Source organism: Megascapheus bottae, chromosome 14 (assembly GCF_031878675.1).
Source record: "Megascapheus bottae isolate mThoBot1 chromosome 14, mThoBot2.hap1, whole genome shotgun sequence".
Classification (NCBI taxonomy): domain Eukaryota; kingdom Metazoa; phylum Chordata; class Mammalia; order Rodentia; family Geomyidae; genus Megascapheus; species Megascapheus bottae.
Window position 1 is genome coordinate 16,600,040 of NC_143522.1, and position 22,440 is coordinate 16,622,479.

Sequence of the window (22,440 nt, forward strand, 5' to 3'; positions counted from 1 at the left end):
CAGTTATAATTAATTCTTAAGTGTTTCTTACATATTAGTGATAGTCATCTTTGCTTCTGAAGTACAAATAAATGTCTAGGGTTTGCTTTTTGTTTTAATTTTCTTACCATAAGTCCTTAAATTTCATCCATTTACATGTGATAAATTTTTTCATGGTCTCAGGCTTGCTGTCATATGAAAAAAGATTGTTTCTAATCCATGATCATTAAAACATCTCAAATTTTATTCTGTCCTGAGCTGTAGGAAAATAATTAATCCAGTTAAATGCATATTTATACATTATGCAAAGTAAATAAACTTTCAAGAAAACACAGTTTTTGAAAGCAAAATTGCTAGTCTATGTATCCATGTAGATAGAGGCAAGGATTGTCATACATATTAATATATCCATGTTATGATAAATAACCAAATATTCATAAGCATTTTGATGTTGTGATAGAAAAGACAGAATGGGTATAATGCAAAAAGGACTGTCCTAAGCTTGCTATGACCTTTTTTCTGTGCTTTATTGTCAGGGTGATATATACAGAGTTTACAGTTATATTCGTCAGGTAGTGGGTACATCACTTCTTGAACTCTGATACCCTTCCCATGTTTTTCTCCCACTTTCCCTCCCCGTCCCCTCTTGTTTTTCCCCTTCCCTTCCCTGTTTCAAATAAACAAATAAATGTATATAAATGCACCAGGTAACAAAATCAGATACAGTAACAACATGAGATAAACCATAAGGGAGAATAAAGAGAAAAGAAATAACTTCACCTAGTACATTACAAACAACAATCACAAAGATAAACCTCTTATTTCCATATCCTGTAGTTAATTTTCTTTTTTCATATATTTTTATTGTAATTAATAGAAGGGTTACATTTTATTCACCAGATAGAAAGTGCATTTCTTCACATACATTGATACCCTTTCTCATGCCTCCTCCCACCTCCACCCCTCATCTTGTTTTCCTCTCTTCCCTATCTGACTTGAAATAACCAAATACACATATATACAATATATCAGATAACAAGGTGAAATACTATAACAATATGAGATACCCAAGAGACAACAAAAGAGATGAGAGATAACATAGTACATTAAGGACAACAATCACTCATTACATGGCTTTTGTTTCTATATCCTGTAGTTGATTTTCTTTAGCCTCATCCTCTATGGCTGCATAGGCATAGCTTTTGAGCTATTGTGATCCTCTGCTAGAGAATCCTAGGCATATACTAATTATTACAAATGACTTCTTAAAAATTTCATCAGTATATGAATCTGCAATTCAGTGAGATTAATAACTTACCAAGGAAATGTGCACAACTGAAAAGGTAGAGCAAGTAGTGAAAGCACAGGTTCTTCTAACTTCAAAATGCACAGAAGTACAGAAAAGAACCACAAGTAACCATGGAATACTTTGGATAAACTTACAATTGTCAAAGGAAGGGGGAAAAAAGGATGAGGGGAGGAGATGGGAGAAGGAAAATGGGAACAAAAATATGGGAAGGGGTATCAATGTGTGAGAAGTAATGCAACTTCTATATGGCAAATATAACTGTAACCTCTCTATACAAGAATTTTTTTAAAAAAAAGTTACAATTGCCATCATATTTTAAGTCTAATGGGGAATCAATCAAATGGTTCTATACTCTTGGATAATATGAAATCCAGAAAATATAAGATCTCTTTTTTTCCCTCTCTCTCTCTCACCCAGTTTTCTACATACCTAGACTGAAATTTAATAAAGAGGTAATCATGAAATTGACAAGTTTCTGGGAAGTTGAGAAATTTGGAGGTTTTTCCTGAGCATAACTGATTTCCTACACTGATTGAAAAATGCTGATTGAGATAAAAAATGTTCTGGGATATAAAATAACATAATTAAAAGATAAAGTCAATTCCTTTCATCGTCTTTCAAGTATAGAATAGTAAAAGTATTCACAATCAGGTTATGCTCATTATATTTTCTATTATTACCATCTCAATTTAAAAAACTAAACCTTGTAAGCAGTTTTGTGCACACACACAAAAATCACTACATGTTGAGAAGCTTAAGTTGATTTCAACAGTCACCAGGTAAAGATGACTATGCCACTATGTCTCCATTTTTACAGAAACAAAATTACACTACTGATCCTGGATTATAGGGTAGAGAAATGAATAAACTAACATGTAAGGGTTATAACCAGTTCATTGCACCCCAAATTCAGTGTTCCTTATGAAACAGTAAACTGAAAAAAAAGAAGTGAAAAGAACTTAGCTGTAATTTTAAAGTACATTGAAAGTATAATCAAAATAGGTTCTAAAATAATTTCTCTAGTATAAAAACAGAGAAAGAATTGTTATAATCTCTAACTCTAGTTTAAGCCATTGAGAGAACTATCTATTCCCCAAAACAATACAGATAAATACATAGGACAGAAATTCTGATGGGTTCCATTTGAAGCCAATAATTAAAAGTGCCACACAAAATTTATAATCTGAGCATCCATATCTCACACCTGTAATCCTAGAAACTCAGGAGGCTGAGATCTGAAGTGATAATTTCAAAGCCAGCCTAGGCAGGAAAGTCCATGTGATTCTCAATCTTCAATAAACTGCTCAGAAAAAGCCAGAAATGTGGTGCTAGCCTTGGGCAAAAGAATACCTATGCTACTGATAATGATCAGTTCCACTAAATACAAGTCATTCTGATGCATACTATGGAAATATAGTTGGAAATGTGGTGCCTTTTAAAAAGTACTCACTGCTGAATTCCTGAGGGTATAGGATTAAGGGAACTCTTTTGGTATACCTCTATTTCTAAGCATGTAATTAGCATGAATTTCTTGAATAAGAAATTGAAAAATAATAAGTTGTGTGGAAATCAGACATTCTAGGTATCTTTTATTATTTTTTATTAGAACTAAAGCACTCTCATATTAATGGAAATCACGAAGGCTGAAAGAGACAGAAAGCACACTTTAACAAAGTACTAAGCATTTTCATAGATGCTTAGAAACATAACCTTGTGTTTGAGCCTTATTTATTTACTTCCAGCCACAACTCCAGATAGAGTATATGATTGTGCTCACTACTGGTGTGGAAACTGACCGTTGCGAGGCTAAATAAATAGCCTTTGATCAATCAGAAAGCTTTCAAATCTTACCTCCAGGAATCCTTTCACATTGATGTGATAGTTTCCTTTTTAATCCTGCACACAGTAGATATGTCTGTTGCTGAGAATACTAGTCTGATTTCTGACCAAAAAAATTTACATATATATATTTATTTATATATATAGAGAGAGAGAATAACATGAGAAGTCTCTAGTAGCACCATATTTACCCTCATTTGTGGGCCATAATACAGCAAATATCAATATCTATTGTACTCTCCTCATCCCAGCATTAAGTCTATTTTTGAAATCAGTCAGTAGTTTGTGCACCATGTTTTGTTATGGCTCCACTCTCTGGATATGATGGAGACAATGTTCCGTGGCTTGTTTTAACACAGTTGAAATAACTGCCTGTGTTCCATAATTAATACTGACCACAAACCTACACTCCCTGCACATTTTAGTTAACACATACCTAATGCCATCCATAAATTTTGATTTGTACATTCCAAATTAGATGCAAAACATGGAGAAAATAGAAATAAATTGAGGTGAACCTAAAGCATATACTCCATGAAGTTTTTTTTTTTTTTTAACGGACAGTGATAAATAGCAAGAGGCAAGGTAGATTTCTTTTTTTTTTTAATTTTTTATTGTAATTAATAAAAGGGTTACATGATATTTGCCACATAGAAGGTGCATTAATTCACATACACTGATACCCTTTCACATGTCTTGGTACCCATTACCCTCCCCCCCAACCCTCCACCCGTCTTGGTTTTCCCCCCTTCCCTATCAAATTTCAAATAACCAAATACAAATAAATTCAATATATCAGATAACAAAGTGAGATACTGTAACAATATGAGATACCCAAGGGACCGCAAAGGAGATGAGAGACAACATAGTACATTAAGGACAACAATCATTTGTTATATGGCTTTTGTTTCAATATCCTGGAGGTCCTTTCAATTAGCTTCATACTATATGGCCTTATGTATCAAGATTTTACTCTATTGCAGATCTCTGCTAGTAGAGCCCAAGGTTTCTACTGATTATGATGAATGAGGGAAACCATTGAGCCTAAGTTCCTTTGAGTCTGGCTTACTTCACTTAATATGATTTTTTCTAAGTCTTTCCATTTCCTATCAAATGGGGCGATGTCATTCTTTCTGACAGCAGCATAGAATTCCATTGTGTACAAATATTTCTTTTTTCTTTTTAAAAGCCAACATTTAGTGAGGACGGTTCAGTGTCTGCCCCACAACCCCTTACATTTTTAATATAAGCCAAATGATCACATACACATTAGAAGTCAATGATTTCTAGCCAACAGGAAAATGGTTCTTCTTGAAATACCCATCATTTTGACTAGAATTCAAGACGGGGGTGGGCTGGGGGTGGGGGAGCGGCATCTGGGTTGCTGCTACAGTAGGATCACAGGCCTGGATACATAATAACATTGACTTCGTGTGTTTTCTACTTGTATGTAATAGTTCAATACAAGTCTCTTGCCAATGACTTGGAAGAGTTAAAACTCAAACCACCATGAACTTTTTTTGTCTGTTGTAATGGTTGTGAGGTTTTGTTTATGGTTTCTATTTTTTTCTTAATGTCATATTGAGGATTGAACCCAAAACCTTCCACATAATAGGCAAGTACTTTACCACAGAGCTATATCCCCATGCCTTTTACTTATTTTAGTTTGTTGCTTGTTGTTGGTTTGTTTTGTTTGGGGACAGGGTTTTATAATGTAGTCCAGGCTACAGGATACATAGTTTGTGATCCTCCTGCCTCAGCCTCCTGAATAACTGAAGGCTGTGTACATGGAGATGTTTGCATCTGTACTCCATCGATATAGGAAATGGGAGAGAGGAAAGAGAGTGCAAGAGAAAGAAAAAGAGACAGAGAGGAAGAGCTCAGGTATGGCAAATGTTTGTGCTCTTGTTAATGCAGGAGAAAAGAGAATGTCTTAAAAATCATTTCACAAAGCAAAAGAAAACAAGACAAGTTCCTCTTCAGTCCTGATATTTCAAAGACATTTGCTCTGGCATAAGAAGTCACGATCTAAAGTCCTCATGTACAATGAACTCCCAATGAACTCTTTCTCCTTCACGTGGACATGTACGTAAAGATCCTCCTCCCCACACAAACCCTGCCTAAAAATAAATCTTGGTCCTATTAAGAATCACTTCCAGGCAGGACTCATGCATTGACATTTCTAAAGGTTTACTGTGAGGTAATTTTCATTAGTATCATAGCTTACAAGCCAAAATGGTGTGCATGTTGTTGATCCATGAAACCACTGTTTTCCAAGTTTTCTATTTTAGCCCCAAGTTCTATTTAAAGCCTCCCAGAAATTGTGGGAAATAGGCGCATTGAAGTGGATCAGGATCTAGCCGAATTCCAAAGGATCATAAGGAACATTCGTTGAACTTCACACCAGAGGGCCCTGATTCTGATTTGCAGAGATGGTCCCAGGAGTTCAGGCATTTTCACAAGGATGTCACATAATCTGAGGCAGATTCTCAGCAGATCTCGTAAGCAAGAAACACAGCCACTATTCAAAAGTTAGACATTAGCCAGTCCCAGCCTAGTCCTGCAGGGAATCACAATCTAAGTAGGCTGTGTAGACCTCAACAGACATGTGATTTTCATCCTGGGACACTTAACAATGACTCAACTCCTGGCTAGCATAAAACAATAGGGAAAAAGCATCAGAGGACAGGTGAGTTCACTGTGTCCTCTCAGTGAGTTTTTATGTGACACACCCTGGCTTACATGTATAAACTTGGCTCCAGGACTTACATGAATTTTGGGCTAGAAGATGCAAACTTTGATATGAAAGGTACAACTCAGCCAACTGTTCTAATACCTTGACCCAGGGGCTGGCTAAAACCTAAAAACAGCTTTGGCTACCTAGCAGGCAAAGCGTTCACAGTGGAAGCCTCACGCATGGAATTTATGATTCACTCTCTCACAACAAGTGTTCATATGTTATATCTGGACTGTCATGGGCTGTCAGTTATGGGGTAGCTTACTAAGAATTCTGAAACCCAGCTGTCATCATGACAGAAGACACAGCTACTTTGTTTGTCCTCTCTCTAAGCAATCTTCTTTTGCATTATCATTTTGATCACTAATGTGGCGGGGTTGACTGGAGCCAAAGAACATTCTAATGAAACCCAGAAATAACAGAAATGTGTCATCCTGGAATGGACATGTGGTTAACCTAGGCACCTGCTTCTCATGATGAGTAATGCCAGATGTTTCAGGGAAAGATACAGGCTGTGATTACACATCTGCTTTATGCAATTGTGCAAGAATACACCATAAGGGAATATTCTTTCTCTGACCCTGGGTTAACCATCACTTGCAGCCTAACATTGTAAAGATATTTGTTCAATGTACTCTTTCATCAACTCTGAACTAGAGCAATTATCCTTCTACACAGTCTTTGCTGGTTTTGCATTAAGGAGATGACTGTAAATTTTCTATAAGACAATATTGGTTAGTTGCAGTAGCCAAATGAAAGCCACCCCACATTTTCAAATAGCTTGAGAATAAAAAGGATCACTCTACTGGCATTGCTAAAACAAATAAAAAATAAAACAAAAACCAGATACTAAAGAATCCTCTGAAATCTAGAAGACTAGCTCAAAATATGTCAGGTAACACTTTAAAAAGTGAATGGCAGGAGGCGCGGGTTTGTCTCGCTCTTTCTCTTCGCTGCTACCCAGCTCCTGGACACAACCACGGCCATGGTTTCGAAGATCTCAAGAGCCCCGCGGGCCTCCAGGTATGTGCCCTCACAAGCAGATGTGGCAGTTTTTGAGGCAGTCTCCGGCCCACCGCCTGCCGACTTATGTCATGCCCTACGTTGGTATAATCACATCAAATCCTATGAAAAGGAAAAGGGCAGCCTGCTGCCTGGAGTGAAGAAACCTTTGGGCAAGTATGGCCCTGCCAATGTGGAAGACACCACTGGAAGCGGAGCTGTGGAGAGTAAAGATGAAGATGACATTGATCTCTTTGGGTCTAATGAGGAGGAGGAAAGTGAAGAAGCAAAGAAGCTTCGGGAAGAACGTCTTGCACAGTAGGAGTCAAAGAAAGCCAAAAAACCTGCACTTGTTGCCAAGTCTTCCATCTTACTAGACGTGAAACCCTGGGATGATGAGACAGATATGGCAAAATTGGAGAATTGTGTCCGAAGCATTCAAGCAGATGGCTTAGTGTGGGGGTCCTCTAAACTGGTTCCAGTGGGATATGGAATTAAGAAGCTTCAAATACAGTGTGTAGTGGAAGATGATAAAGTAGGAACAGACATGCTGGAGGAACAGATCACTGCTTTTGAGGACTATGTGAAGTCCATGGAAGTGGCTGCTTTTAACAAAATCTAAAGTCTTCCCCAGATAATTGCATTGAAATAAAAGTTTGAAAGATGAAAAAAAAAGTGAATGGCAGGAATGAGAAAGATGCTGTGATCATAAAAAGTGAAGCTTGTTGAGACTAGATGGGAAGTAAGGGACCATGATGAGAGATGTGCCTGATTACCTTAGTTGCATATATGGAGGGGCGAATTACAAGAATTATAAGCACTACCAATTTCTCTCTCTTCCCCCCCTCTCTCTTTTTGTCTGTCCTTGGGGTTGAACTCAGGACCCGGGAGTTCTACCTAAGTCCTTCAGCTCAAGGCTAGCACTCTACCACTTGAGCCACAGCACCACGTCCTGTTTTCTGGTGGTTAATTAGAGTCTCACAGGTTTTTGTGCCCGGGTTGGCTTTGAACCATGAACCTTAGGTCTCAGACTCCTAAGTACCTAGTGTTACAGGCACAAGCCACCAGAGCCCGGCAAATTTCTCTTGAATTATATATTCCTGAAATAAATCAATAAGCAGAATCGTAATGAAAGTTTATTTACTCGTTGTTCACTTATGGTGTTTTCCTCTGTCTTTCACTACTATTAATTATTGGGAAAATCATTAGGGTTCTCACTCTGATAAGAGTCCAGGAGAAGGAATGGCCCATTACGTTGGAAATGAATGGGTCATGTAAGGGCAAATTGAGATAAATAATATGATGAAAATAAGCATGTTGGTGATAGAAGAACCCACTGCTGAGAGGTCAGATGAGTTTTCTCCACTCTGTGACATTTAAACTGAGACAGAAGAAAACTATGATGATGCCAAGAGCAGGAGAGAGTGTTCTGGGTAGAAGACAGATGTAATGAGCACATGTCTTTTGGGGAGAACCCAGTGTGTTGTTTCAGGAACTGAAATGAAGCCCTGATGCTTGAAAGTGGGTAAAAACTGGAACTTGGAAGTTATTGCTAGGCTTTGTAAAGAGTATGAACATTGGTGTAAGTAAGATTAGAAGCCTTAGGATGCTTAAAGTGGGGGAATATATATCATTATATACATATGTATGTACGTATAATTTTTGTTCTGGATGATCTGGTATTAGTCTCCTCTTGTTTTTGTCTTCATTTGTTTTTTGTAGTCCTTGAAGTAAGTGACTTGTTTTTATTTTCTTCCCTGACTCAACTTAAAGTCATTCCTCCAGCCCACCCCTTCCTTCAGTGGAAAACAACTGTCCCCAGGCTCTTTCGCTCAAATCTGGTGTGAAATTAGGCCTGCTTCAATCAGGCCTGTTTTGTAATTACCAGCAAACACTTGCCTGCAAACTGAGTTCCAAAAATCTCGAAGCATGGTTGGATTTTCTGTGAGCAAAATGGAACCCCCGCTGAAAGATCATCATCAATTTATAATTATGGCCCTCTTCCCAGCATCATAGACAAATGTTAAACTTTTGAAATTATAAATTCAAAGAAATGAGGGTTTTTTTCCATTATGATCTTACAAAAACCTTAGCTTTCCAACATGAAAAAAAGTGTTTATAGAGTACATTTTGTTCAGTGCTATTAGTTGATTGTCAAACCCTGTGCCTAGAATGACCCATCAGGATCTTCTCTCCAAATGCACTGAACCTTCCTCCACCTACTCCCTTTTACACTTCTAGAATTCTTCTCAAATCCCAGAAGAAAGTCTTTGAGTTTTCCCTTGGCAATTTACTTGGCAGAAAAGAAGTCATCATTTTGGTCATTGTCATGTGCAGATTCTCAGAGTCAACATTGAGGACCACATCCAAAGAATCACAAGCCACCTCAAGCCGTCTGTAAAAGCTTCTCGTATCATATTTGTAAGTCCACTCCTCCCTGCAAAGATTCTTTCACACTCAGAGGAAATGTGCAAGCATTTATCACTCCTGCAAACAGGGAGTTTGTTTTGGTTGCATCCAGGCCATATCATATAGGACCTGGATACTATACCAAACAAATTATCCAAATAGTATATCCAAACCCTTCCCTTCTCTTTGTCTTGTGACAAGTATTTGAGAGCTCTTTCAACAGACCTAATAGCTGGGTACTTAACCCTCTTCTGTGCTTCTGAAATGGCTTTGGGGTCTGTCTGTACTCCTTGGCAATCAATGTAATTCAGTCCTTCACACTAACCCCACAGGGAAATTCTCAAGGTGAAAATTTGGATATGGTACTTGGGGAAATGGGAAAGCTTATATAATTGGTTATCTAAAGCCCACTGAGCTTCTTGTCTGAGTCCCATCAATCCATGAACTCTTCCAGACAAGAAACAAACCATAATCATCTCATGAATCCTACTATCTAGCCCCAGTCATGACATTGAAGAGATGCTCCAAAAATGCTACTTGAAAGAGCAAATATACAATTTTCATAATGACAGACTCCCCAAAAATGATGATGGAGGAAGAAAGTAGGAGGGAGCAAATTAAATGACAAAGATGCTAAACTACAATCACTTCCTCATTATACGTGAGGCAAGACATTTCCATTACAACTTCCCGCTGCATCTAGAACTTTTGAGATAATCCTCACCTCTGCAGTGATACTTAAGAAAATCACAAAGCACACCAATATATTATTACGAAACAAAGCAAAGCTAGGCTGTAGGTTTTAAGTAGAATGAACTGGAATATTTTTTTCTCAACACAGTTTCAGTAAAATATTTTAGAGGGAAGGTGGTATCTTTCCCCACACCTGCCAGCCTATCCCCAGTACAGGGTGAGGGGTGCAATTACTACATCAGGTCATGATATACCTATCTCCACACCTGCCTCTCTCCTCTCTCGCCCTACCTATATACAGGAAGGGGTGATTACTACACAAGGGATAAAGCTCACTGGCCCCTAACTGCCATTCTTCCTCATCTCCCTCTAACTGCATTATAATTATAGTCATTACTGACATAATGATAGTAATGATAGTTTATGTTCCCCAGCACGTCTCAGATGATCTCAAAGTATGACTGTGTCGTGACTGTAAAATTGAAGGGCATTCATCTCCTCTAGAGATGGTGTTTATAATAAGGGTGGGAACTCTGTAGACTTGCCTGACACCCACAAATCAAAATTATGAGAAGGCCCGCACAGATTTGTTCCTTTTATTTAGCCAGGAATGGGTGATTTTATTGACACGGGTCAAGACAGGTATCCAGAGGGGCTCATCAAAGAGGAAAGACCTACTTCTTATTCAGCTCTTGCTGACTTTATCAATGATACTTTACACTGACAAGGCAGAGAAGAGTGTTTCTATTTCATAGTTTAAATCTAAAAAGTATCTTCCAAGGATGACAACAAATTGACTGGTCTGCCCTAGTCTCTCTCATCCAGCCTCAAGCTATGCTTTCTTTGTGAATCCCATTTCTGCTCCTTCCTTATCATGTGATGCTCTTACTATTCTCTCAAGATCAATCTCTCCAAGCACGACCTGGCTGATATGACAATTATCTTCTCATGATCCCAGGGCAATGTTTTGGGAACTCTAAACAATACAATTCTTTTTTTTTGTCACTTAGACTCAAGCACTGATGCTGTCTCTGAGCTCTTCAGCTCAAGGCTACCATCCTAGGTTTTGAGCCCCAGCACCACTTCCAGTTTTCTTGTGGTTAATTGGAGATAAGAGTCTCACAGACTTCAGTGTACTAGCTGGATTTGAACCTCAGTCCTCAGATCTCAGCCTCCTGAGTAGCAGGATGATAGGTGTGAATCCCCTGTAATTCAATTTACTTTTCATGGGGACAGACACTTCTGTGAGAAGGACCCTAACTGGAGAAGATATAGAGCATTTGTATTCCCATCTAAAGTAGAAATTTCTCTCACATGCCACTTCAGAATAGATTCAGTATCTACCCAGGTGCTCATGAGGTGCCAGGATAAGTAGAGACATCAGGAACAATAACATGATATCTGCCATTGCGAGCTCATTTTTCTTGTTAACTAGACTTCATGAAAGTGTGTAATTGGTCTCCTTGCTCTCACACTGTGATGGTGCCCATGAATTGACATCTCTATCAGATTATCAAAAGATGGGTTAAAAATGTAGATCAGATTACATTCTCACCTGCTTGAAAAAAATCCTTCAGAAGTTCCTTATCATATTGAGAACAGTGCCAGACACTCACCCCAGTGGCTCATGCCTGCAATCCTAGTTACTCAGGAGGCTGATATGTGAGGATCAAGATTCAAAGTCAGCACAGGCACTAAAATCTGTGAGGCTCTAATCTCCAATTAACCACCAGAAAACCAGAAGTGGGGCTGTGGCTCAAGGGGTGGGGCAGCAGCCTTGAGCTGAAGAGCTCAAGGACAGCGCCCAGGCCCAGAGTTCAAGTCCCACAACCAACAATGACAACAACAAAAAGAACAGTATCTAATGTAGCCCAGGAATCCTTCTGTCTTCTCTCTCTTTCATGGACAACACACTGATTCACTAATACTTCTGCTTCTATGAGGTCTAAGCTTGGTTAAATCCCAAATCTGTACCTACTGCCCCATCTTCTTGCAATCCCTCCCCCATCCAGTCATGTGGCTGACTCCTTCATTTCCTTCAGCTCTCTCCTCCCTATCACCAGCTCAGCTTCCTCCCAGCTGGCCTCACTGGCACAAAACAGGTCACTTTCACCTGCTTCACATTTTCTCACTACTCATTGCTACTAATTCATTGGTCATCTCTGATCTTCTCCACCAGAACAAAATTTCAGTCTGTGCAGACAGGAATTTGATTGCGATCTGCTACTTCTTTGATTTTTTTAAAAATAATCATTAATATACAAATTACTTTCACAGGTAGCAGATCATGGGATCCTCACAATTACGGGTAAGGAGTATTCTATAGACCTTCCAGAAGAAGCATCGGGACCTAAGGAACGCTGTGCTGCTTGCTCACGGTCACATGTGGTCTTAAGGAGAGGAATGGATGTATCTAACTGCATTGTCAATGCACTGAGCTTCTAATCAACTCTAGTATCTCCTTATCTCCTTCTTTGCTCTCTTTCCCATTAAGCAACTATTTATTGCACAACAATTATGTGCAAATATGTTTGGTTTAGGGAGAATATCCCATCCACTACAATCTTATCAATTTCTTTACTTCTCACATTAATTAGGAGGAGTTGATCATTTTTATTGTTCCTGGGTCAAAACCAATTCTCTTCTAAAATTTCTAACCAAATACTCTAAAATATCATCTACAGTCTGTTTCCAAATAGAGGCCCACATCAGTCCCACAAAAAGGATTAAAGCTTCTATCCATAATATACCATTTGAAAAATACTTTCTTACCCTGCATAGTAGATGTTCCTCAAAGATACTCCCCGGGTCCCCACCAGTGAATCAGAGAAAAAGAAGAAAGCAAATAAGGAAAAGAGTGTTTCCCCAGCAATACTCATAAAACATAGGAGGATGAGAAGCTTGAGGCACTGGGCCTGAGGGTGGGTGCATACAGGAGGAATGACAAAGCAGGTGAACCTACCAAAACCCAGGCTTCCCAGCTCTTCCATATCCCAGAATCATAGCTCTGTAATGTCTTCCTTTTTTTTAACCAATGCCATTGTGCTCGTTACCTCCATTTCACAGTTGCTGATTGTTGAGTTACTCAAACCCTAGTGCAGAAATATGACTTTTAAGATCCAGAAGACATGAAATTAACAGCAGATGCTTCGGCAGTAGGATCATGTCTGGGGTCTGGTAATGGAAAGAGGAGGATGTTTTTCATTCTCTTGGGCATATCCCAGGAAATTCTTTAAAATGAAACATTTGAAAAATATATAAATATTTCCATTAGTCAACAGATATCAAAGCAAAGTTTGTCAACTGAGTGACTGTGAGAAATCCTCCAAGTGGAAATATCCACAGGAATGCTGGGACCATCGTAGATACCAGGAACTCATGTGCTGGGTTGTGGTATAAACGCAGTAGAGAACAAGAAGGGATTACAAGGAAAAGAGCTAGGAAGGAAAGGGCCATCAGCAGAAAAGGAAATAAACAGGGAAGATGGGAGAGTTTTAACATCAAGTAGGCAGAGATTTTGATTCTGGCTTGAAATCCAGTTGGATGCTGTACAGTGTTTTCTATTGAATGTTAGTTGGGTTATCCTGACTATCCTATAAAGTATAAAATAGGAAGGTGAACCTACATAAAATAAAAACTGAAATGCTCTTGAATTCACTGTACATCTCAATCCCAGATGCTTATCGGAATTTGATAAGCTAACATGTTGAATTAAAATCCTTTTGTACAATTATTTAAAGTTTTAAAAGAAAAGTTAAATTAAGAGATAAATCAGATTGAGACCTGCAGTTATAAAAATCATCTACTTTCTGCACTTACTTATTTATTCTAATTTCCTCTGTAGTTATTCCCAAGTAATGTGCCCAAACAACAATATAACACGACAAATCCTTTTTCAATAATGTGCTATAACTTAAAGATAATAGCTTCTACTTCTAATGTGTAAGAGAATCCTAAATGCTTTTTTTTTTGAGAATCCCAAACTCTTAACATAGGACAGTAAGCCCACTCTGTAATAAAATTACAGGGAATACCACCACATCATCTGACATTTTTCTTCCATTTGGCTAGCTACCTTTGTCTGCACAAGCATTGTGTGGCATGTAAAGAGTAATTTCACTACTGCTCTGTCACCAGAAAATCAAAAGCGTCTACCAAGAAAGTCTTAGTGAATCAAGTTTGCATGGTTAGAAATGTAAATCCTAGTAGAAGACATCCTCACTATCCACCATTGCCTCTTTTATTGTAATTAATAGAAGGTTACATTATAGTCACCAGGTAGAAGGTGCATTACTTCACATACATTGATACCCTTTCTCATGTCATGGTCCCCATTTCCCTCCCCTCCCTGCCCCCCCTCCCGCCACTCATGTTGTTTTCCCCTCTTCCCTATCCAATTTCAAATAACCAATCAAGCATATATACAATATATCAGATAACCACCACCAATGCCTCTTGAACATTCCTTTCACTCAGGATGATTTACAATATCCATTATTCCCACCGTTTCAGAAATGAAACCATTAGAACAACACAAAACTTCCATTCTTAGATCACAAAGTTAATCAATTTGACAAACAGCATTTGCAAAACCCCAACGAGCATCTCATGCATTTGTTTTTAGATATCCAAGAGAAAACTTGGTCCAAATTAATTTTCGAATGAAATGCCAGAAGTTTGGGAAACATACTCTATGGGCCAAGAAAACAAAAGCAAGAGGATGGTGATGTGTGTCTGGCCTCTCTTTCATCAGGTTCCACTTAGCTAAGGTCAGGCCTGCAATTGCAGATAAACAAACAAAGGAACTCAAATTTAAACATGGTGCATTCCTAACAGGGCTTCTCGGCAGGAGCGGGAGCAGACTGTCCCAGGGCCTCCCTACCTCGTGAGAGCCAGCTGCTCCTCATAGCTTAGGGAGCAAGTTAGGAAGAATACTGGTGACTTAGAATCAAAGTGAAGAAATTCCATTCAGATGTAATCATAAAGGGAAATGACAGAGACACAAAAGAAATGAAGAATTTTTTTTTAATATGTAAACCCACTGAAACCCTGAAGTGACTCTAGATTATAAGAAAAACAGATTGGTCTTAAAAGAATTGTCCCTTTGATGGAGTCACATTGGTCATGTTGGTAAGAAAACAACAGATTGTCATGTTCTGTAGGAAAGGGGGAGTGGGTACTATGTTCCTTCAATTACTTACTTTTCAATGGATTCCTCTACATTTTGTTCATTAGGTCATCCTAACAAACAAGTTTAAAGAGAAGTCGCCCTATTGTTTTTTGTTGTTGCTATGCCAATATTAGGCCTTGAACTCAGGGCCTTTTGTTAGGCTTTTACACTAAAGGCTGGCTCTCTATCACTTGAGCCACATCTCTACTACTGTTTTTTCTTTGTTTTGGGGGGGTGGTTGATGATTAATTTGAAGTAACAGTCTAGTGGAATTTTCTATGTAGGCTGGCTATTAACTGTAATCTTTCAGCTGCCTGAATAGCTAGGATTAGAGACATGAGTAATCAACGCACAGACTTTATCTATCTATTTATAAATAAAGGTAAAATGAGCCAATGACATTTTTATTATGCTCACAAGAGTCTAACTGTAGATATGACCCCCGAAAGGGATAATATTCACTACCATAGTCCTTCATATCTGAGCTGAAATGAAGATTACAAAAATCAGTGCAGTCAACTCAGGCAAGGTACAGCATCCAAATTATTTGCATGGGTATGGGCTGAATTTCCCTTGAATTGGTCTGGTGGGGTATAAGGCAAAAGAGCAGACTACAGTGCAAAAGAGAAAAGAAGTAGTGTATGCAAGATATTTACATTAGGTTGCTTGTCAAAGTTCCCAAGTCATTGGTCTCTCAGAGACAGCAGAAATGTTTGAGACTCCTCAGATTCATTTTTATATTCCCAGACTTAAGGTGGTGATTAATTAAATTTATTGTAAAAATGGTGTATAGAGGTATTGCAGTTACATTCAAAAGGTAATGAGTATATTTCTTGTTGAACATTGTTACCCCTTCCCTCATTTTCTCTCACTTTCCCTCCTTCCAACCTCCCTCCCTCCCAAGTTATAAATTTCATCTCCAGCATAGCTTCTTATATCACTGTTGCACTAGTTCACCCTTTATCCATTGTCTCTCCATTTTGTGATTCACTTTCTCTTCCCTGCAAAAATCAGATAAATGTATATACAAGACACGGGGTACCAAAATAAAAATCACTCACAATAGAGAATAAACCAAAGGAAAAAAAATGAAAGAAAAAAGAAAAACTTGACACAGTACATTAAAAAAACACCTCCTGTTTTCATATATTAGAGTTCACTTTAATTAGTATCATCTATAGGGTCATATGTGCATAGCTATTGAGCGATTGTGATCCTCAGTTAGGACTACCCTAAACATATACTGAGTATTACAAATGAGGGAAACCATGCTACTATTGGTGGGAATGTAAATTGGTAAAACCCCTCTGGTAAGCAGTATGGTAGTTCCTCAAAAGACTAAACCTAGAGTTCCCCTACAACCCACCAATCTCACTCCTGGGCATTTACTAAATGATAACAAAGAAGGCTACACTAAAGCTACCAGCATGACTATGTTCATTGCATCCTTATTTACCCATAGCTAAGATATGAAACTAACCCAGATGTCCATCAGTAGATGAATGGATCCAAAAAATGTGGTATATATACACAATGGAAGTCTGTGCCTCCAGCAGAAAGAATGACATTGCTCCATTTGTCAGAAGTCTTTCTAAAGTGAAGAGATGGAGCTTGTAACTTGGGCTAAACTAACATCACTAGAATTAGTAGAACAGAACAAATAAAGGAAAATACTTTGTCAAAGAAACAACTAGAGATCTGAAGAGGGGAGACTATACTTTGAACTCAGCTCTCATGTGGATGTTCTAGAGGAAAGGTCTAGGTAAAGGAAAGTTTACACTTCTTAAATTTCACATGTGAATGACCCAAGTTTGGTTCAGCCTGCACAGCTTAGAAAGACATCTTAATACTTGGAGATTGGATTATATCCTCTAAGCCAGTTAGATGTAGGGATAACTTAGGGCTAAAACTGCCTTTGAGTTTTCCCTAAAAACATGTTGAAAAAATTCTAAAAAGATAGAACAGATTTCAAGTAAATGAACTTAGACTATAACATAGCCAAACAGTCACTAAAGGCTAAATCACAGTTTAGTGCTCAAATACACAGTGTGGTCATTATGTCAACAATTAACAGGTATACAAAGAAGTGAGAAATGACAACTCATATTTAAGGGGGAAAAATAAATCAATAGAAAAAGACAGAAGTGAAAGGATAAGCATTGTGGAGGAGGAAATGAAAATTCCCAATACATCTATGCACTTAAAGGAAAAAAAGCACATACATGGTTCATGATGAGTAAATCAGCATCTGACAAGAAAAACACTGTGTTACAAAGGAGCATAGGCTCAATGGTTTCCCTCATTTGTAATAATTAGTAAACATCTAGGACTCTCCTAGCAGAGGATTACGATAGCCAAAACCTAGATACATAAGGCCTTATAAGATGAGATTAAATGAAAGGATCTCTAGGATATGGAAACAAGAGATTTATCTTGTGTGATTGTTGTTCTTAATGTACTATATTATTTCTCTTCTCTTTTGTTGCTCTTTGGTTAATCTCATATTGTTAATATATCTTACTGTGTTACTTGGTATATTTTATATCATTTGATTAATTGAAATAGGAAAGAGAAGGGGGAGCAGAAATAAGATGATTGGGAGGGGGTAGGGAGAGAGAAATGGGGAAAAAACATGAGCAGGGGTGTCAATGTGTGAGAAGCAACACACCAACTATTTGTGAATGTAACTGTAACCCCTCTATACATTACAATAAACATGTTTTTAAAAAAGAAAGAAAACATGGTCTTGGAGATATAAATATAACTATATAGACATAAAAATCTATGATGGGATATATACACTATAGACATAACGTTATATAGACTGATATGTATCTATGACATACAAATCCTCAGCTTAATTTTAATTATGTTCTAAAATTTATATGCCAGTGATTGCATATAGAGATTCCCTTCTTGAATACTTGTTTGTTAAACATGACATTTAATATGATGTAAAAATCAGTGTTTATAAAATGTTTTAGTAAAAAGTTTTTAAAAAAGAAAGAAAAACACTGGATTAGATTGACTTTATACACTGAATTAAAAAAAAAAAGATCAGTGAATTTAAGGGTATGGTAGTAGAAAAATGTTTAAAATAAAATATAGAAAAGGTACTACAATACAATCAGAGTGAAAGTGTCTAGACCTGCTAGGCTGTAGAAAGGAAATATTTGAAAAATAATGGTATAGACAACCATAGTGCTAGACAATAAGGAGACAGAGACAGGGATTGTTCGTTTGAAGCCGGTCTGAGCTACATAGTGAGTTCTCAGTCACTTGGAGTTACATTACAAGATTCTATCACCAATGACAACAGCACAAGCAATAAAAGCAAAAATAGTCTTCCGAAGTCAATGAAGATCTACATACCCTCATACAACATAAACCTGAAGAATTGTAACTTAAGATACTCCTCCTCCGCTTGTAGAAGACTGCAGTGAGTCAGGCCTATAATCCCAACTATTTAGGATGCTGAGACAAAGAAATAACAGTTCATTGCCAGATAAAACAAAAATTTAGTAATATCACATCTTAGCCAACAAACTAGGCATGTTGGTATGTACCTGTCATCTCTGCTCAGAGTGAGGTGTAAATGTGATGGCAGTCTCTAAGCCAGCTTGGTAAAAACATGAGACCCTAAACTGGTTTTTTTATTATTAGTAGAGTGCCTACCTTTCAATCATCAAGCTCCAAGTTGGAACCCTAGTACTGCCAATAAAATAAAATAAAAATAAAAACAACTAGCAGAAAAACAGCAATAAGGGGGAAATTATTTTAAATACTAAGCAATAAACACATTGTTGGGAGAAAACTGAAGCTTCAAAAATGATAACATGCTGCGTGTGAGGAACTACATAAATAAGTAGAAAATGAACTGCGAGCTCTAAATTACTGAAATAAAATCACAATCTCCCAAAATTTCTATACCCAGCCAAACTACACTTTCAAAATGAAGACAATTCTTCCAGATACAAACTGCTGAATGAAAGATCCTCAGGTAAGAGGAAAATAAAACTGAATGGAAATTTGAATCTGTGCAAAAACATCGACAGCATCGAAAATGATATCAAAATAATGATTTTTAAATAAAACATAAAAGACACTCTATTACAAGCAGAGCATAAGTATCTAGACATGCTAGCCCCCGAAAGGAACATATTTGAAAAATAATGGTATAGACAACTATTGTGCTATACAATCACAATCCCAGCACTCAGGAGGCAGAAACAGGGATTGACACCAAAAAAAATAAATATAGAAATCATTATTTAAAAGTTTGTTTTTCTTTGAGAGAATCTGGGAACCCTAGATCCCCTATAGGACTCTATAGCCCTAACAGGACTATGACTAGCTGCAGAAAATTTGACTGGTGTTTAAATGATACCCTTGGAAAACCCTGGTTGCATAGGTGAATGTTTGACCTTCTTAGTCATCCTGTCAAAAGAAAGGTGAACTCTCCGTATTTACTTATCTCTGAATCCTGGCATCTGTTACCGGAACTGCCTATTTCAGTACTACCAGATTTCTTCTTATCTACCTTTTACAATGTGCCCTTATGTTTATTTTTCCATAACTCCTTTTAGCTTTAGGCCAATCTGAACTTAAAAAGCCAAGGTTGGAGGGAAACAAAGATGGTTTTTACATTTTCTTCACTCCATGATTGTACTGGGTTATTACTTATTTAATATTATTGTGGTATTACATTATTTGAGGAAGATTATGGTAAGCTAAAGGTACACATGATAAGCCCTAGGAACAATCACTTTCCAACAGAACGGGTGTGTAACTCAGCAATGGAAAGAAAATGCAATCATGAATCACATTAATTGAATAAAAGATGAAAAGCAATCAAAGAAGACATATAAACTGCTGACAGACTACTATAGAAAGCAACTCAAAATATGGGAGATATAATTATATTAATATTTATTATAAATGGTCAAAACACTACCCTCAAAGAAAGGAACATTCCTTTGGCTGAGCAAAATAATCAACCAATCCTGTAATAAAGGACACATGATCTTACAATAAAAATGCCTTGAGGTAGGCAATTCACAGATTTCCTTTAGAAACAAAGATAAATGTTGAGAGCCAGACATGTGAACTCTAGAAAACAGTCCTGAACCCAGTCACTCAAGACCTCAAGTAGCAATAACTGATTGGCCAGGAGGCATAGAAAGCGGATTTTCTTCTCTTAACCTTTAAGCTAGACATTGAGTTCAGTTATCTCAACTTGAGGCCTTCTATTTCCTATATTGCCAAAGCCACCAGCCAGGTGAATAAAAGTTGTTGTGTATATTTTGACCTGTCCCTTCCCTTCCTTCTGAAAAAAAAAATGCTATATAAATAAATACACTGAATCAGAACCTGGAATGTTTCAGTCTGTCAGATTTCTGGGTGCTGATAGTCCCAGTTTTCTCTAAGCTCTGTGTGTGTGTCTCTAAGCTGTGTGTGTGTGTGTGTGTGTGTGTGTGTGTGTGTGTGTGTGTGTGTATTTTCCTCAGTCTCCTACTGTCTGCTCTCAGAGACAGCCTGACAGGGCTGGTCAAAGACAGATAAGCATAGGGTACTACATTTACAAACCTTCTTTCATGGGAAGATAAACAAATTCCTAACCATACTCAATCAAGAAAATGTGGTTTATCTACATAATGGAATTTTACTCCTCCGTTAGAGAAAGAGTGATATTGTACTATTTGTAAAGAAATGGTAGAAAGACTTGGAAAAACTTCATTAAGTGAAATAAGTCAGGCCCAGAGTGACAAAGGTTGCATGGAAGCTAGAATGTGCCTATAAAGCTTTAAGTAAACAAGCTGAGTGGTACACAAGTGGTTACGAATGTGTTGACTAAATTATGGTAGACTCAAGGGAGAACTCAAATAGTGTAATTCTTTATAAAGGCAAAGTCAAAGCTTAACAAAATAAGCACCAGGGAAAAAGCACTTGAGGGGGTTGGAAACAAGGAATGGCAAGTAGGAGAAACTGAAGGAAGAAGAGAAGGGAGGAAGGGAGCAAGCAAGGTGAGCTGGATGCCTGTGACTCACCCCTGTAATCCTAGCTACTCACGAGGCTGGGATCTGAGGATCACCGTGGAAGCCATCCCACGCAGGAAAGTCTGTGAGACTCTTATCTCCAATAAACTACTCAGAAAAAGCCAGAAGTAGAACTATGAATCAAGTGGTAGAGAGCTAGCTTTGAGCACAAAGAGGCTCAGGGACAGCCCCCAGACCCTGAGATCAAGCCCCAGGATTGGGAGGGGGAAAAAAAGGATATGCAAAGTATACACTATACAATTAACAAAAGGAAAGCAAAGGGTGAGTCACGGGAAAGGTGGGTGAAAATGTTGAGAGAGGTGACATTGATCAATATGCATTGTCTTCATAAACTCTTTTGACAGAATTCGTTTTTTTAAAAGAGGTTCCAGAACCTCTTTTTCTGCTCTCATGTTCTTGAAAATAAAATTAATGGTGAAGTTCAGGGAGAATGGAATTATGGGAAAGGAAAGTGAACTGGAATGAAAATCAGAAGCATTTTAAATTCAGGTTTCCTCGCCTTTTCTAGAGTGATTGATTCAGTACATCAAATGGAGCCTAGGAGTCTGCACCTTTGACAAGTATCTACAAGTAGATGGATAAGATGGGCGAGGAGTCGTTCAAAAAATGAGGCAGATTACTTAAGTTTGAAACTCAACCAAATCATTGAATTTCAGTTTGATTGCAGCTAGTAATATGTGTATTGAGTAATTATATTCAAAATACTTACAGAGCTAAGTACATCATCATGATAATGTTTAACTACTGTTGTTATTCACATACTCCTGAATAATTTGAATTTTTTGTGGGTGGTATTAGTGTATTACTCAGGACCAAGTCATATTGCAGGTTGAAAACAAAGGAAAAATTAGCAATGTTAATCTTTGTCGTTGTTGGTCATGGGACTTGTTCCTGAGCTTTTTCTCTCAAGGCTAGAGCTCTACTACTTTCAGCCACAGCACTACTTCCAGTTTTCTGGTGGTTAGTGACATGAGTCTCACAGACATTCCTTGCCCAGGCTGACTTTGAACTGCAATCCTGAGATCTAGGATTATAGACATGTGCCTCTGGCTTTAATCATCTTTAAAATTTTTTGTTTATTCTAGATTACTTGCATTTATTTTAAATACTGTACTAAAATATATTACTTGGTCAAAAGTGCTGCCTAGTGGTAGAGTGCTTGTCTAGCTTACATGAAGCCCTGGGTTCAATTCCTCAGTGCCACATACACAGAAAAAGCTGGAAGTGGTGCTGTGGCTCATACGGT

General features: G+C 37.8%; 1 pseudogene; it reads left to right on the forward strand.

The window, feature by feature from the left end:
- The first annotated feature begins 6,849 nt into the window (after positions 1-6,849).
- On the forward strand, positions 6,850-7,525 carry LOC150054759 (elongation factor 1-beta pseudogene; annotated as a pseudogene).
- The last annotated feature ends 14,915 nt before the right edge of the window (positions 7,526-22,440 follow it).